Source organism: Odocoileus virginianus, chromosome 25 (genome assembly GCF_023699985.2).
Source record: "Odocoileus virginianus isolate 20LAN1187 ecotype Illinois chromosome 25, Ovbor_1.2, whole genome shotgun sequence".
Taxonomy (NCBI): domain Eukaryota; kingdom Metazoa; phylum Chordata; class Mammalia; order Artiodactyla; family Cervidae; genus Odocoileus; species Odocoileus virginianus.
In genome coordinates, this window is record NC_069698.1 from 25,479,252 (window position 1) to 25,496,658 (window position 17,407).

The 17,407-nt window shown below is 37.1% G+C and overlaps 1 long non-coding RNA gene across 1 annotated transcript in view; it reads left to right on the top strand.

Annotated features, from left to right (window-relative positions):
• LOC139031105 (uncharacterized) overlaps window positions 1-15,803 on the top strand; it is a 30,542-nt gene extending 14,739 nt beyond the window's left edge. The window contains exons 2-3 of the long non-coding RNA XR_011483530.1: window positions 47-173; window positions 15,536-15,803. This is a non-coding gene — a long non-coding RNA (uncharacterized lncRNA). The remainder of the gene's footprint in view (window positions 1-46; window positions 174-15,535) is intronic.
• Window positions 15,804-17,407: the final 1,604 nt, after the last annotated feature.

Consider the following 17,407-nt stretch of genomic DNA (forward strand, 5'->3'; position numbering starts at 1 on the left):
TATCATCCACAGCCCAGTAATGATAGCAAACATTTTACATTGACAGTCCCAAGATCTGATCACGAGGAAAGCTGGCTTGGGGTGCTGCCTGAAGGAAGACATTTTTTGAACTCAAAACAACTTCACACTATGATCAAGCATGCCGTTTATCACAGCGGAGCTCCTGTTTACTGGTGAGTTAATAAGCATAATTGTCATTTGAGATCTTCCTGACCACAGCAGCACATCTTACAAACCACTGGGTTTGTAATATTGTGTGCGTGTGCGCACGTGCAGGCCATGGGCATGTGTTTGTTAATCATGCCTTGCTGCTTTGTCTTCAAAATTCAGACTGTTGCCTTGTCAAAGCAAGGTAACTAATTTTCTTTTAGAAAGAGAAACCACTAATGCAAGTCTCAAAGAATCCTCTGATCAATGCAGGAGATATAAGAGACACGAGTTCAATCCCTGGGTTGGGAAGATCCCCTGCAGGAGGCAACAGCAACCGACTCCAGTATTCTTGCCTGGAGAATCCCATGGTCAGAGGAGCCTGGTGGGCTACAGTCCATGGGGTCACAAAGAGTCAAACACGACTGAAACAATTTAGCATGCATGCATGCATGTCCCCCTCCACCCCCCAATATCCAAGTCTTATACATTTAGGTGCTCACGAGTCTCATATATTTAAATCTTTTAAAGATTTTCTTCACCAGGCATCATGGTTACTCTTATGACTGTAGTATTAGACCACTTAAGTTCATACCCCAGCTTCTGCCTAGCTCTGTAACTTTGGGCAATTCACTTAAAACCTTTTTGTGATGATGCAAATAGGGATATTACTTGTACATACCTTTTAGTATTATTGTGAGAAAAGAATGAAGCAGAGTAAGAGGTCAATCAATATTCACTATTAGTATGATATTATATTTAATCACCAGTCAATAGCCTTGAAACCTACCAGTGTAGTTTATTTCCCTGGGTCAACAAAAATCTTGATTACTCTTTCTGACAAGAGACTCTTAGGTAAAAATCAACACCTTGATTTTACAAGAAGTTATTAAGTATAAGAAGCAAGCTGAGTTTAGATTTGACAGTGTTCATAGTAATTTTAAAAATGCTTGATTTTCTAAAGAACTAAATATACACTTGAATAAAGGACATAGTGCTGATGAAAACATGAAAGGCAATGTGGTGCTGTAACAGTGGGTGTTGATGTCATACCTAAGTTACAGTTACCTGTCTATCACTTGGTCAACATCTGCAGGTCTCACACCCCTCATCTCTAACTTAGAATAAAATAGTATCGTTGCCTTCATTAGGGTTGTGATGAGGCTTAGCTGATAAATAATTAAATCTTTTAAATAAGAGCTGATAAGTGAGCTTTTTTATTTTTTTAATAGGGAGAAATGTCAGAATGGTAGGAGTTGACTAGAGGTGGGAATATTGCCACCTATGTTAACGATTCTAATCCTGTTTTTCTCCTTCTGTGTCTGTACAATCTGTTCCCTATTGCTCTCCTTATTTACCTTTTTCTTTCACTAAATTCTCCTCTTGCTCCCTGTTTATGTTGCTTCTTTCCTTCCCCTCTTTTCCTGCTGTTATTTTCCACTAAACCCCAAGTAGCATTTCGATGAAAATATTTTTCTAAGTTTGCCAAAAGCAATTCATATTTAAAATTGCTCATGAAGTAGAGTATAAAATGGCTAGCATGTATTGTTTTGAATAAAGGGAAATGAATATATATAGAAAAATACATATATATCTGTAAAGGGCCAGATCGCAAATATTTTAGACTTTGTAGGCTGTGTGGTTTCTGCTGCCATTGTTCACCTCTGCTTTGCAGTGTGAACTCAGTCATAGACAATATATAAATGAACTTGCATGGCTATGTTTCAATAAAACATTACTTATAGACATTGAAATTTGAACTTTATATAATTTTCACATACCATGAAATAGCCTTCTTTTAATTTCTCCCAAGTGCTTAAAAATATATGTCATATTTAGACCATGAGTTATAAATGTATAAGTCATTTTTAGACCACAAGGTGATAGAGCAGATTTGGTCCACAGTTCATAGTTTTCAGACCCTTGATAAGCTATGGGGTTTATGCTGATGTTAGGAGTTATATATTCAACTAAAATTAGAATAGGGCTTCCCTGGTGGCTCAGTGGTAAAGAATCCACCTGCCAAGCAGGAGACATGGGTTAGATCCCGGGGTCGGGAAGAGCCCCTGGAGAAGGAAATGGCAACCCATTCCAGTATTCTTGCCTGGGAAATCCCATGGAGAGGAGCCTGGAGAGCTACAGTCCATGCAGTTGCAAAAGAGTTGGACATGATTTAGCAACAAAACAGCACTGCAGCAGCGGCCGCAAATATCAGAGTGAGTGACAACAGGTTATGGAAGATTTAGAATAGCATTTAGATAAATAATGTTGTCAATAGATTGCTCTATTCTTAAGCAAGTGACTTAAGTGATACAAACCATATTTGAGGGAGATTCACATGGGAGTGATGTGCAGTGTGGACAGCAGAAGGAAACATGAGTTAAAGTGAATTCTTGTCCAGGTGTCAGTTACGGAGGTCCTTGACTTGGTGGGTGGCTTTGAGAATTGTGAAGAAGATGAAAAAGGAAGAATCAACACAACTTGATGAACAATTGGATTTAAGGGTAAAATGGAGGAGATTGCTAAATAAGATGGCAATTTAGTTGTTAAAGTCAGCATCTAGGATAAAATAAGAAAGTGAAAATGGCACAGAGAAGTCATAATTTGAATTATGTATATTTTCTAGACTGAAGACTGAGTACCATAGGACTTCTAGCTTTTTCAAAGAGACTCACAAGGAAAAAACCTTTTGGTTTTTCTTTTTTGGAGGTAGTTTAATCTGTTATTATTATAGTTTTTATGTTGTAATGAGAAAGTCTGCTAATTAGTATAGGCTGAACAGGACCATTAAAAGGCCTGCGTGTGAGTGAGTAAAGTAAGAAAAGGCTCTCATAAAAATCCCACAGGCAATGACTAAACTTATTGTAGTTTAATAAAGCATAGGGTATGTACACACATTTATTTTTCTTTGTTCTATTAGTATATAATGGAAGAAAAATGGCCTTTTTCAGATCCCATTTTCTGGACATTTTTACAATACAACATTCAAGGATGTGCATTCCAAGTAAAACTATTTATCCATACCCTAAATCACTGAGAATTAACTCAATATTTTCAATAGAAAACTCAATTTTCAAACTATCATATCTCATTCCTTTGCAGGGACATGGTATCCAGCTCATAGCTCCCTTCTGTGGACTTTTATCCATCAACTGGGAGAAGTGCTGTGCTTCTAAGAAGAAAGCGTAGAATAAGACCTTAGGGCTATGAAGTTCTAACTTCTTATATTTCCCAATAAAAATGGCTCTTTTAAATAAAGTATTCCCCTAAGCACAGACTGAGTTTAAATAACACATTTGGTGATTTCCCAGAAGTTGAGTGGTATTATATGACAAGTTAAATATATTAGTTTCTACAGGGTAGTTGACAAATGTGCACATGTGAAGTTAGTTTTGGTCCCTGTGAGTTGTCTTTTTGCACTGTGAATGATTACCTCCCATTTCCTTTTTTAAACTGAGAAGCAAAAACATTATTTTTTTTCTGTTTCAAAGCAGCAAAGTGATATCTAAGCAGTTGGCATGCACCACCTTAAAGCCATAGCCTGTGTCTTTGGAATTGTAGTCTGTAGCCAGCACAGCAAAAAGCCTTCTATCACATGCAGGTGAGGTTGGTAGTAGATCAGTTAATTGAAAAAGTTGAATACTGTGAAGAATCACAAAATAACCTGTTATATGCATGCATTCAAGCGTTTCTATTAACCTGAAAACTACAATGAAAGTAAAAATATTAGACAGTCATGTCCAATTCTATGTGACCCCATGGATTGTGGACTGCCAGGCTCCTCTGTCTGTGGAATTCTCCAGGCAAGAATATGGAGTGGGTTGCCATTCCCTTTTCCAGGGGATCTTCCTGATTCAGGGATTGAATCTGGGTCTCCTGCATTGCAGGCAGATTCTTCACCATCTGAGCTACCAGGAAAGCAAAAAACCTACAGTACTGTTCATTAACTTTTTTAAAAAATAAAGCAAAGTTATTTTTTGCTTTTTTTCCCTAAAGGATGGGCCCAATGTTTTATCTTTCCAGCATAAATCATACAGATAGTAGATCCTGTATGAAAATCAGTTTTGTTTTCTTTTTTAAGTGGACAAGAACTTAAAGACCACTGTGAAATAACTAATGTGGGTAGAGAAGCCTTTAAGATGTTTCAGTTTTTCCCTTTAATTATTTAAAGTTGTTTCTCCTAAACTAATTCAGCCCTTTTGGTAACCTATTTATATTGAGTCTTAACAAAAAATACAAGCTAGAAACATCATCAAAGACACCTTTCACAACCATATTTAATCAGTTTAAGCAATATTTAATTGACTTATATAATTATAATCATAAGCATAACTTATATAAACATGTTTGGGAGCAAATCTAAATTTTACTCTTGATAAAAACAAAGCAAAAACATGAAAACCTTTTACTAGTGGAGGAAAAGTGTTAGAGAGTATAAAAAAGATCTTATTTTTGAACATTCAGTGTACTATGAACATTAGCTATGCTATATCATAGGACAAATAGATAATGCAGGTTAATACAAAGAGATATTGAAGTCACATGGCATGTGTATATTGGATTTTAAAAGTTGCTCTATTAATTTTTTTGACAAATTTTGATATATCTAGAAAGCACTGGTAGGTTTTCAGCTCTTGAGAATCAGCTCATATCTGACTCTGTGCAACCCTATGGATTCTAGCCCACCAGGCTCCTCTGTCCATAGCATTCTCCAGGCAAGAATACTGGAGTGGATTGCTGTGACCTTTCCAGGGTATCTTCCTGACCCAGGGATTGAACCCATGACTCTTAGGTCTGCTGCACTGGCAGGCAGGTTCTTATCTCTAGCGCCACCTGGGAAGCATCTAATTCATGGTTGGATGACCAGTACCTACCACAGTACCTGATGTATAGTAAGCATTCAATTATTACTTGAATAGATAAATGAGTGGATGGTTGATTGAATATCTACTCTAAAGAGGAAAAGGATAAACAATGCTTCCTACATGGTTTTATAAGGCATGAATTTAGATTATTAAATTAATTCTATTGTGAAAATATACTAACTTTCATATTATATATATTATAGGAAATGTTTTCTTTGCTTATTTATATGATAGAGAAAGAAAATCGACCCTCAGTATGAGTTTATTGTGTCTTGAACTAGCTCAGCTAACAATATTCTACAATTTGTAATTTGACTTCCAATCTTAACAAAATTGAAATAAATTTAAAGGTTAAGAGTGATAGTCTAAATATTTAATTACAAACTGAATCAGGCAGTCATTTGTTTTCATTTCTTCAACTTTTTATACTCCTATACTCACAACCTATACACAATTTCTAAAATGCAAAACATTCAGGCTACCTGCAGGCTAAATTACCTCTGGGCAGTCTGATTCTTCTCCTACTGTATTTTATAAGTGTATTTACTTTCCCTCATAAAAATAAAACTACTGATTCTGAAATTGCATGCAGGCTTCTTATTTCTGCCTCAAGACTGATTTCCCACTGTAGTTTAATTGTGATAGTTGATGTAAAATTTCTAACTCTCAGAAATTTTAATAATGGTAAGCTTTAAAAAATTCATATTATAAAGTCCTAAGTACAAAATCTTCATCTAATGCACTCCTAAAATGATGTTACTATGTGCAAATCACAGTAGTATATTGGAATTGCTTTGAATAAACACTTTCTTTTCACTCATAAAACTATTGATATATCATATAACTTTTATAGACTCTGTTCTGTGATAAGATGTTCATGCATGTGAGTATACCCAGGATGAGAAGAAAAATTCCTTCTGATAAAATGACTTCCATTCTGCCTCCAAATAATTTTTGCTGGTATCCAGTGAACACAGAAATCACAACTGTAATAGCTCTTTCTCAGTTTTTCTTGCTCTCTCGCCTTTCTTTTCGGCCATTTTGTTCTCCTTGGAATCCTCTGACAATAAGTTCACCTAGTCCTCTTCTAATTTTTCTCAATTTTCTGTATTCTCATGTTCTTTCTGTCTGCCAAATTGTTGCAGGGAAGCCCCTAGTTGTCCCTCAGGCTTCTTTATTAGGGCACTTTTCATCTTTTTTATTTTTTTTTTAAATACACAATTACCACAATGCAGACACCTCTCAAATATTTTTCTACTGTCCTGGCTATCTGTTTAATTCTTGCCCTGTGTATGCAAAAACTGGACAGAACCTTCACATGGCTGTTCAGTCGTCATCAAACTAAAATCACCGCGAGTCTCTTCTCAAATAACTTAAACTACCTCCTAACTCAGGGGCTCCACATTTTTTGTGGAGGGGTGTGGTTCCCACACAGCACTAAGCAATTCTCCAGACACTAGCTGGCATCAGCTCAGTTCGACGCTATCTACCCAGATTTAGCATTAGCTCTCTCAGACTGAGGCTTCAATCCCTCAAGACCGCCCCCCTTCTCTCCCCACTTCAGATGCCACTCAAAAGCCCAGCTGCTTCTAACCATATTTTCTCATGACCCCCTCTCTGGGTTCTATTAACCAGCTAAAGCAGCTCACAGAACTCAGAGAAACATTTTGATTACAAGATTACCAGTTCATTATAAAAAGATATAACTCAGGAACAGCCAGAAAAGAGACGTGTAGGGAAAAGGCACGGAGCTTCTCTACTCTGACTGTGCCACTCTCAGATCTCCGTGTGTTCACCAACACATACATTCTCTGACCTTTCTTTTGAGGCTTCATTACATAGGCATGAGTGCTTGAACTCATTCTCCAGTCTTCTCCCCTTCCCCGGAGGTTGGGGGCGTAAAGGACTGAAAAGTCCAAGCCTCAAGTGGTCACATGGTTAGTTCTGTTGTTACATGGTTGGTTCAACCTGCTTCCACCCCTAGGTGGGGTCAAAAGTCATCTCATTAACATGAAAAAGATAGCTTTTCTATTTCCTCACTTAGGAAATCCCAAGGCTTTTAGTACCCAGATATGGGGATGAAAATCTGTATTTCTTATTATAAATCATATATCATAGATTCTCATTGTCCCTCTTTCTCCACATTTTAGAATGAATATTTTTAGTGACTATTATGTTCCAGGTACCACATAAGAGCCTAGAGAACTAAATTTTGATTCTAGATGTTCTTCATCTAGGGAGTCTCTTAATTTACTAATGCAAAATGAAAGCTGTTATTGAAGAAGAACAATTAAGAACGTGTGAGAAGGGATAAACCGTTGCTTTAAATATTGCATGACACTTTGGACAAAGAGTGGGATTTTTTCAGATAAAGAAAGGACAGATCAGATCTTGTACTTTTATTATCTGAACATTTGTGCTATTCTCTCTGCTCATAACTTTCTTCTCCTTTTGTTATATTTGTCAAAATCCCACTCAACTTTAGGACCTTTGGTTGACTTTCTTGTTCAAAACATCTGGTCCCATCATTTCATGGCAAATAGATGGGGGGGAAAGTGAAAACAGTGGCAGATTTTATTTTCTTGGTTTCCAAAATCACTGTGAATGGTGACAGCAGCCATAAAATTAAAAGACCCTTGCTCCTTCAAAGAAAACTATGACAAACCTAGACAGTGTATTGAAAAGCAGAATCATCATTTTGTCCTCAAAGGTCTATATCATCAAAGCTGGGTTTTCCAGTAGTCATGTATGGATGTGAGAGCTGGACCATAAAGAAGGCTGAGTGCTGAAGAATTGATGCTTTTGAACTGTGGTGCTGAAGAAGACTCTCAAGAGTCCTGTGGACAGCAAGGATATCAAACAATCCAATCTTAAGGAAATCAACCTTGAATATTCATTGGAGGACTGATGCTGAAGTTGAAGCTCCAATACTTTGGTCACCTGATGGGAAGAGCTGACTCATTGAAAAAGACCCTGATGCTGGGGGAGATTGAGGGCAGGAGGAGAAAGTGGTGACAGAGAATGACCTGGTTGGATGGTATCATCAACTCAATGGACATGAGTCTGAGCAAAATCCAGGAGATAGTGAAGGATAGGGAAGCCTGGTGTACTGAAGTCCATGGAGTCACAAAGACTAGGACACGACTGAGCGACTGAACAGCAACAGCAATTTGTTTTTCAGTTGATTGTATGTGTGTGTTGAATGTGTGTGTCAGTTGTAAACTCTTATTAACTCTAATATTTCTTGCTAGTACTTGCATTATATTTAACACATAGTAGGTGTCCAAAATATACTGCTAAATCAATGACTAATTGTATGAGAAAATAAGCTACTTAAGAAAACAAAAGTGCAGTTCACACTCTGAATTTCAAATTGTGCATTCTTTTTCTGCTGTTTTCACATGTGAAATTGGGAGTTGATATTGGGATCTTAATTGTGAAGTGTAATGTAAGTCCTCTGGGGCCTTGTAGTTAGAAACAATCATTCTTTTTTCATGTGGAGATATTCACAACAAATGTTATGATCTACTATCCTAGTATCTCTTTAGTTATAAAGAAGCAGAAGTTTAATCACAAATGGAAATTCAATTATGGTGAATAATCATTATCTGGATCTTCTGTTTCTTTTAATCTTCTGTTTCAGTTTTTTTAAACTGTAACACTTGCTTCATAGTCTGAACTAAGGTAAAGTTGATTTTGCTGATTTAGTCATTGAAATATTGCACATCTATAGTAATAAAATTAGCATTTAATATTTGTTGAGTGCTGGCAATGTGCTAGCCACTTTACATATATTTCTTCACTTAATTTTTATAGCCATCCAATGAATTATTTACAGGTTTCCCTGGTGGCTCAGTAGTGAAGGATCTACGTGCAATGTAGGAAACGTGGGTTCAATCCCTGGGTCAGGAAGATCCCCCAGAGAAGGAAACAGCAACCCACTCCAGTATTCTTGTCTGGAAAATCCCATGGACAGAGGAGCCTGCAGTATGTAGTCCCTGGGGTGGCAAAAGATTTGAAATGACTTTGCAAAAATAACAACAAGGAATTATTCACTCAGTTTTATGGATGGAGCTAAGGATCAGAGTGGTAAAGAATGAGTGTTTTCTTTTAGAAGTTAGTATCCATACTAGTTGGATATTTCAGAGAAGATGATGTTTGTCCATTATACCTCAACAAAGCTGAGGAAAAAAGATGAATGCTCTTCCGTTCCATATGATAGTGTATTGATTGTGTCTTTGATTAGCATGGTGCAAAACTAACCAGTAAACACTTGAGAGTGAAAAAAATTAACCAGTGGTTTGAGCTGCATAATGGAAATAATGAATTGGGAATTCTTTTCATCCACTTCTTTTCACCGAGTTAATTCGTGGTTTTCATTTTACATAAACACATTCACTGAAGAGCTACTCAGACTTGGCAGTCACTCCTGCCCTGACATGCCTTAGCACAATGGCTTGAAAGATACATTTTTTAACTTCCTTTTTTTCCTCTTCCTTTTGTCTTCTTGGAGTATTATATATCTAAGTGACAGGAGTCTTGCAACTATTTAGAAAGATAACCCTCTGCCTGTGTTAGGTACAACAGAAGGTTTCATGTATCAACTATGAGCTCCCTTCTTCCCCTGTCTGGTGCTAGGGAGGACAGTACCCCAGATGGGCTCACTATGCTATGGCTGATTGGTATAGAGGACGTTGTTATTGGTGATCTTGTCATTGGTTTATAGATGTCACAGAGGATACTGCTCCCAAAGTGGGATTTATACAGCAGGGCTCAGAATCACTATATGTTATCACTCATTTGCAAAATGATGAACACTGTGTTAAGATTCAAAACAGTTTCTGGAAAGCATTTTGAAAGAAATAAACATTTTGCCATTTTCTACAAAATTTCCACTTTAAAAAAAAATACGTGGATAATCACCATTTTACAAATAATTCTTGATATTTTGAATGTTTTAATGGTTACCTCTCAAAATCCTAGTCAATTCTTCCTTTACCAGAAAACAGAATCTGGAAAACATGTCCATAATGCTCTTATTGAAAAACCCAGAACAGTGATTGTCGCTGATTCCATATGAAACCACATGGTTTTTATTTTTCTCTTCTCAGTGAATTGATGAAATGGGGGCTAACTTACTCGCTGGGTTATTACATGCGGAAAACTTCCCTAACACAAAGAGTCTGAGGCATTGCCGGCTTCTCAGGGCATCTAACGAACGTGTGCTTTATGGGTCTGATGCCAGCTTTGCAGCTTCCCTCACACTGAACAAGACCGCAGTCTGCCCTTGCCGACAGTCTCCCTGAAAGGTATTGGTTACAGTGTTAGAGAAGGTGTGCTGGGAAAGGACTTACAATTAGGGGCTAACCCGTACAGGGTGAGTAACCATACTGTGTGCACTGTCTTCTCCCAAACCTCAAATGTTACCCTCCAGTCATGATTCTCTTTACTTAGAGAAAAGGGAAGTAAATTAATATCACTAAATTTGAAGGGTAGCCATGCCACAGACGCCTTTCCCTGCCTTTGTACTATGTTAGATGTGGGGATATGTTTTGCAGGCACATTTTATCCATAAGAAGCACCTGAAATTCAAAGATTATTTTGCATTTGCTTGACAAAGGAAGCATCCTCCTACCTCGGCGTGTGCATTTATGAGTAACTAACAATCACTTTTCCATGACAGCTTTTCCTCCTCAAATACATTCCCTGCTAAAACCTTGCTTTATACCACCTTTGCATGGCTCTGCATATGAAATACTAAAACATCATCAGTTTTAATGAAATAGTCAACCTACCACTTGAAGAATTTATATTTATGGCCCACAGACCAGCTACCCTCCAACATGAGCTAGGTGATGCATTTCTAGGAACTTCAAATTAATCCTTTTCATTACAGAAGTAGGTACCCATGAAAATGAATAGAAGTCGCTGATCTCATTAAAGGCTGAATTGAAACCAATTCTTATGGTGGCAGTAGCTACAACCTGTGATAATTTCCCTAGCTGCTATATGAGTTAAGTCCTGTAATTACTTTTTAAAAAATTCTAAATAGCATAATTTTAGGTTGCATTGTATTTTTTTATGTGTATATTTGTATGTATGTTGGAGAACAGGGTATAGAGTTGTATTTAAATAAGCTTGAATTTTAATTGGCTTGGCTTGGTTTTTACATTCACAGGGCTTTATGGATGTCTTTCCACAGACACAACTTTTTTCTTCTAATTCTTTTTGATTCTCATTCTCATTTTGAAAGACTGATCCTTAGATTATGACTCTTGTTACAAATGCATACAATGCTAGAAGGCTATTTTTACACTCACAGACTCAAATCATTCTGGGATTTTAATTTCTCTTCTATAGTTTGAAACAAATTTTTAAATTTAAAAAGATGAAGACATTTGTCCTTGCCCTAGGGTCCTGATTCAAGGTTTAGACAGAAGGTTAAATATCAAAACTTTAATATAAATCAAGTGCGTGCATTTCTGAATAAAGGTCTGGCATCATCTGCACAGGGCGTTGATTCCTCTAGCTAGAGGGCTCTGTTTACAAAAGACTATACAATTTATACAGAACAAATGCCCTTCTATCAAATAGAAGAGAAGAGCCATGTTCATTTGTCATTACAAGCACACCATTTCCTTTTTGGTGAGTTAATGCTCTTCCTTAAAAGGAGATTAGTCCTTTAAAGTAAAGAAATTGGAGCTGGCAGGCAGCACCAGGAGTAGACACAGATTTGAAATTCTTTAAAAGGCTGAGTGCAGACCCATTCACAATCTCTTAAAAACATTGCCAGAGAATCCTGGTATATCCACATTCGCCCACCAGGATTATTTCGGAGTCATGACTACATATCTTTTCGCAGTAAGAATATACATGCAAACAGACATCAATTCTCAATAGGCAAACTGGAATCCCTGCAGTTAATGCAGCAAGAAAGTATGCAGAGCAACATGAGGTAAAGATACTAATCCTAAAATATGACAGGAAGGGCCATACCTTGGTTTTACTGATGTCTGTCCTCCACAAGCAGATGACCCCAGTTTCTTGAATAATTTACCCTCAAAATTAGATGCAATGGGTAATTATTTTGGTAGAGAATATAAATTCAGGCTTTGATTCCTTTCATAGATGAGGCTCATACTATGAACACAATGATAATAATAGACTGAGGAACATTTAAATATTTATGCAGATTCTACTTCAATTTATATTTGGAATCTTTGTAAGGCTGATAGAAAGAATATTTCTCTTCTTACTATGTACCATAATCTCTAGGACTTTAAAAGAGAATATTTTAGCACAGAAAAGCAATGGAGAAGACTTGTGACCTCCAAGCTTTGAATAAAGACAATTCTATTAATGTTTCATTTGTAAGTTACACTCAGGGGATTGGCTGAGAGTAATAACATGCACCATAAATAAACTGAAGATTATTCCAAGTAATATAATGCAATAAAATATATGTAATATTGATACCTATTAAAGACATTTTAATATATCCTTAATAACTTTGAAGCCACTTATAAAACTTGCATCTATTTTTTAGCTTCTCAGTTGTGTCCCAACTCTTTATGACCCCGTGGACTGTAGCCCACCAGGCTCCTCTGTCCATGAAATTCTCCAGGCATGAATACAGGAGAGGGTTGCCATTTCCTTTTCCATGGTGCATCTATTTAAGATCTTCAGTAATGGCATAACAATCTTAGGGATAAAAATTCATTTTGAAGTTATTTGGCTATTTAAATTTAGGACAAAAGCTTGATCAGTCAGTTCAGTTCAGTTGCTCAGTTGTGTCCAACTTTGCGACCCCATGGACTGCCCCATGCCAGGTCTCCCTGTCCATTGCTAACTCCTGGAGTTTACTCAAACTCATGTCCACTGAGTCGGTGATGCCATCCAACCATCTCATACTCTGTTGTCCCCTTCTTTTCCTGCCTTCAATCTTTCCCAGCATCAGGGTCTTTTCTAATAAAAGTCAGTTCTTCACATCAGGTGGCCAACGTATTGGAGTTTCAGCTTCAGCATCAGTCCTTCCAAGGAATATTCAGGACTGATTTCCTTTAGGATGGACTGATTGGATCTCCTTGCAGTCCAAGGGACTCTCAAGAGTCTGAAGCTTCCATATGCCTCTTATGCTTCTCCATCAGAGGGCAGACAGACTGAAAACCACAATCACAGGAAACCAACCAATCTGATCACATGGACCAGAGCCTTGTCTAACTCAGTGAAACTATGAGGCATGCCATGTAGGGCCACCTAAGACGGTTGGGTCATGGTGGAGAGTTCTGATGAAATGTGGTCCACTGGAGAAGGGAATGGCAAACCACTTCAGTATTCTTGCCTTGAGAATTCCATAAACAGTATGAAAAGGCAGAAGCTTGATAGTTAGTATGCTGCTGTTAAGTCGCTTCAGTCGTGTCCGACTCTGTGCAACCCCATAGATGGCAGCCCACCAGGCTCCCCCCGTCCCTGGGATTCTCTGGGTAAGAGTTCTGGAGTGGGGTGCCATTGCCTTCTCTGATAGTTAATATAATTTCTATAATATCAACCAAGATTTGTTTTAGATTGTTTTCAGTGAATTATTTTTAGGCATATTATTTCAATAATAATATTACTGCCCTGAATTTTACATACAATAATTTTTATAGAAACAACAACAAAAAAAAGAGTATAAAGTCTACGAAGGTATATTCTTGAAAATGGAAAGAACAATGAAAGAAAGCAAAGAAATCTGAAAGGATCTTATGTATTATGGGGAAAAAAAGCACTTTCTTACATTTGGTTCAAATTCTGGCTTTAAACTAGCTGAGTGATTTACAGCATATAACTTTGAATGTCCTAGTTTCTTTATCCATAAAACATAGCTCATATTGCATTTGATTGTTGCATGGGTTAAAGGAGATACATGAGAAAGCTTGAAATATAGTCCTTATGATATGTTCCTGGGGCTTCCCAGGTGGCACTCGAGGTAAAGAACCTGCTTGCCAATGCAGTAGACATAAAAGATTCAGAGTTGATCCCTGGGTGGAGAAAATCCCCTGGAGAAGAGAACAGCTACTCACTCCAGTATTCTTGCCTGGAGAATCCCATGGACAGGGGAGCCTGGTGGGCTATGGTCCACAGGGTCACAAAAGAGTTGGACATGACTGAAGCGACTTGGCATGGACACATGCAGGATATGTTCCTACTTCTACTACCATTTTAGGTGAGATCAGGTTGCAAAAATTGTCCTCATTCCAGGTTACTTTAGAAGGCCTTGAAAGAGAAATTTCTCCATTCCTCAGTTCTTGAGTTTTCCTCCCAGGCAGATATACCAAGCAGTAGGTTAGGCAGAACTTCATGGACCACAACCTCATGGTTTATTGCAGACATTGGTGTGACCGGAGTCAGTAGTCAAAGCAAGTGCTGTGTTGCAGCTTGGAGCTCAGGTGAACTTGCAGATGCATTTTAGCCTTCCTATGTGGCTCAGCTGGTAAATAATCTGCCTGCAGTTCAGGAGACCCCAGTTTGATTCCTGGCTCAGGAAGATCTGCTGGAGAAGGGATAGGCTCCCCACTCCAGTCTTCTTAGGTTTCCCTGGTGGCTCAGCTGGTAAAGAATCCGCCTGCAATGCGGGAGACCTGGGTTCAGTCCCTGGGTTGGGAAGACCCCCCTGGAGAAGGGAAAGGCTACTCACTCAAGTATTTTGGCCTGAAGAATTCCATGAACTCTGTGGGGTCCACAAAGAGTCGGACACATCTGAGCGACTTTCACATACTTAACTCAAATTCTTTTCTTCCTGGCTCATCAATTTTGCCTGCAACACAAATGCCTACTCACCCTGATTCAAAACCTCACCCGTACATGTGTGCATGTGCATGCTTAGTTCTAAACAGAGCTCATGTGATTCGGCTTGTACATTATACTTAATTTCTAAGCACCGTTACAATAGCAAAATCACACAGATGGTCACTACTACCAGGTAAAATGTGGTGGATTCTGCAACCGGCAAGTTCTACTGAAAACAATACCCAACATGTTTCATCTCTTGAATTATTTATGGTTTTCTCCATTTGTAAGGATTCAATAAATTGGTAGTAAAAATCATTGTATAGATAATATAACCATGATTCAAGCATCCATTACTTAGCCTTAAGTTGGTCAAGCAAAAACAAAGACTAGTCACTAGAAAGATGTGTCAAAATGAATGAAATTGATTGCATGTTTCAAACTCCACAAGAAGATATAAGCTCATTGTAATATTACATTTTTATCCACATCCAACAAACCCAATATCAAACTTGAATATCTTAGTCTCCTTAAAAAAATGCCGTCCCCACACTTCCATTCTCTAGTGTAACTCTTCCTCAGTCTTTCCTGTAATAATGCATCACAATAACGCAAAGATCTACTTGGAATTTCAGAATGCCCCTCATTGTTTGGGGAAAGGGAAGAAACTTAGCAGGCAGAGCGAGAAGTTTTTTAGTGGGAAGGGGGTAGGCTGGAACTATTGTTGTTATTTATTTTGGTTTTTGAATCTTCAGGTACCAAATGACAGAGGATACAGTGGGAGAACAAAGAAGTATGTTGGACAATGAGTTCTGTCAATGGATTACTGAAAGCAATTTTGCAACATAGGGATCAAATTGTTTCTGCTTTATTAATATTTGGTGAATTAAACACTGAGGGAAATGAATTGGAGAATATTAAAAAAGGCATGAATCTGAATTTTGTATTCTGGTTGAGTGGAATTTATCCTTCTGGCAAAGAATACTACATATCTGCTGTTTGGAATGACTAGCTTTTTTTCTGTTCAACACTGATCAATAAAATCAATAAAAATTATAATAAGTTTTTATTGCTTATTATCTTGATAAATAAAAATTAACTGATGTCTGATGGTAATTTATAAATTAAATCTTAATTTCTTCAACGAATAACTCCTGGTAAATTTAAAATTAAGATTTTAAAAGGAAACAAACCCTAGCTCAAACCAATTATTCATTAAGTCTTGTTTTGTTAGTTTTGTTGGGTTTCCTGGTTTCTTAATTTTCCATTTAGTGTTTAGGATCTCAGTGCTGACTTTCTCCTTGCATTTCTTTAGAACCTTCATTTTGTATAGCCAATATTTATTTCTATACTTAAGACCAAGCAGGTTCCTTCCAGTGAACATTTCTACTCCCCTTCCATTGCCCCCAAACTTCCTTTAGATCCTCCAGTGAAGGTAATGGTCTCTAAATTTATAGCTACTGAAAAAGGTAACGGCCAAACAAGAAAAACACACTTAGTGATTCATTTTGAAGTGCTTTCAGAGGATGTCAAGATAAATGAGTTGGATGACATAAACAAACAAAGAAATATTAACAGATCAAGAAGTCATAATTGAAACACAGGGGTGAATATATTTATCTGATAAAAAATGGTTTAATCTTCTCATAAATGAATTGCTTTTATGCACAACTTTGGCACAATTGCATTCTATAACTTTTAAAAACACCCTCAGTGACATGGCTGTTTAAAATTTTTATTTCTTCAGACTTATATGTATTACAATAGCCTCTGTGTATTGTGCCCTCACTCTGCTGAGAATTGTGTTAGCATTAAAAGGTTATTTTACTCAGTCCTTATAAAAACCCTATGTAATAGGTATTAGTAATCTCATTTTACCTATTAAAAAAAGTGCTTCCAAGAGGTTAAGTAAATTGCCTGATTCTACATAACTAATAAATGTCAAAGCTGACATTCAGAGTCAATTCTATAGTACTCCAAAGTCCATAGCTACTACCTTAACATAATAATCCAATAAATTAACTTCCAAATATCAAATGGAAAGTATACTAATAATTAAGACTTCTTTTCTTGGAAGTTTTTCCCACATCTTGTGATAGGTTACTGTGAATTGGTTTAGGATCATAGAATCTCAGAGGACCTTATTTCTAACCTTCTGCATAATAACTCAGGAATCTTGCCTACAATATTGGTGATAGATTTGTTCCTTCTTGTAAATGTTTCTAAGAGCAAACAGTGTCCTTCTCTTAGGGTACATGTGCATCTCTATTAATTATGGACCATTGTGATTTTATCTATATTTTTTATTCTCTATATTGAGCAGATAATTGCCTTTATTAATATCCACCATTGATTCTAAGCCTGTAGTAGCCAGAATAAGTCATAAATATCTCTAAGGAAAGCATGAGGCTGAAGAAGAAGCAAGCAAAACTAAAGCTTTGTGTATAGGTTAATTCATGAGAATATTATTCTTGAGTGGTTGGGAAAATAATTTTATTTTCTCATCTAAAAATTTATAATCTGGAATCCTATTCAGGGTGCATTATTTTAATGCAACAGCATTGTAGCAACAGAATCATGTAATAGAATGATAATCCTACAGAAAATGTGAATTGTTCAGTCAGATG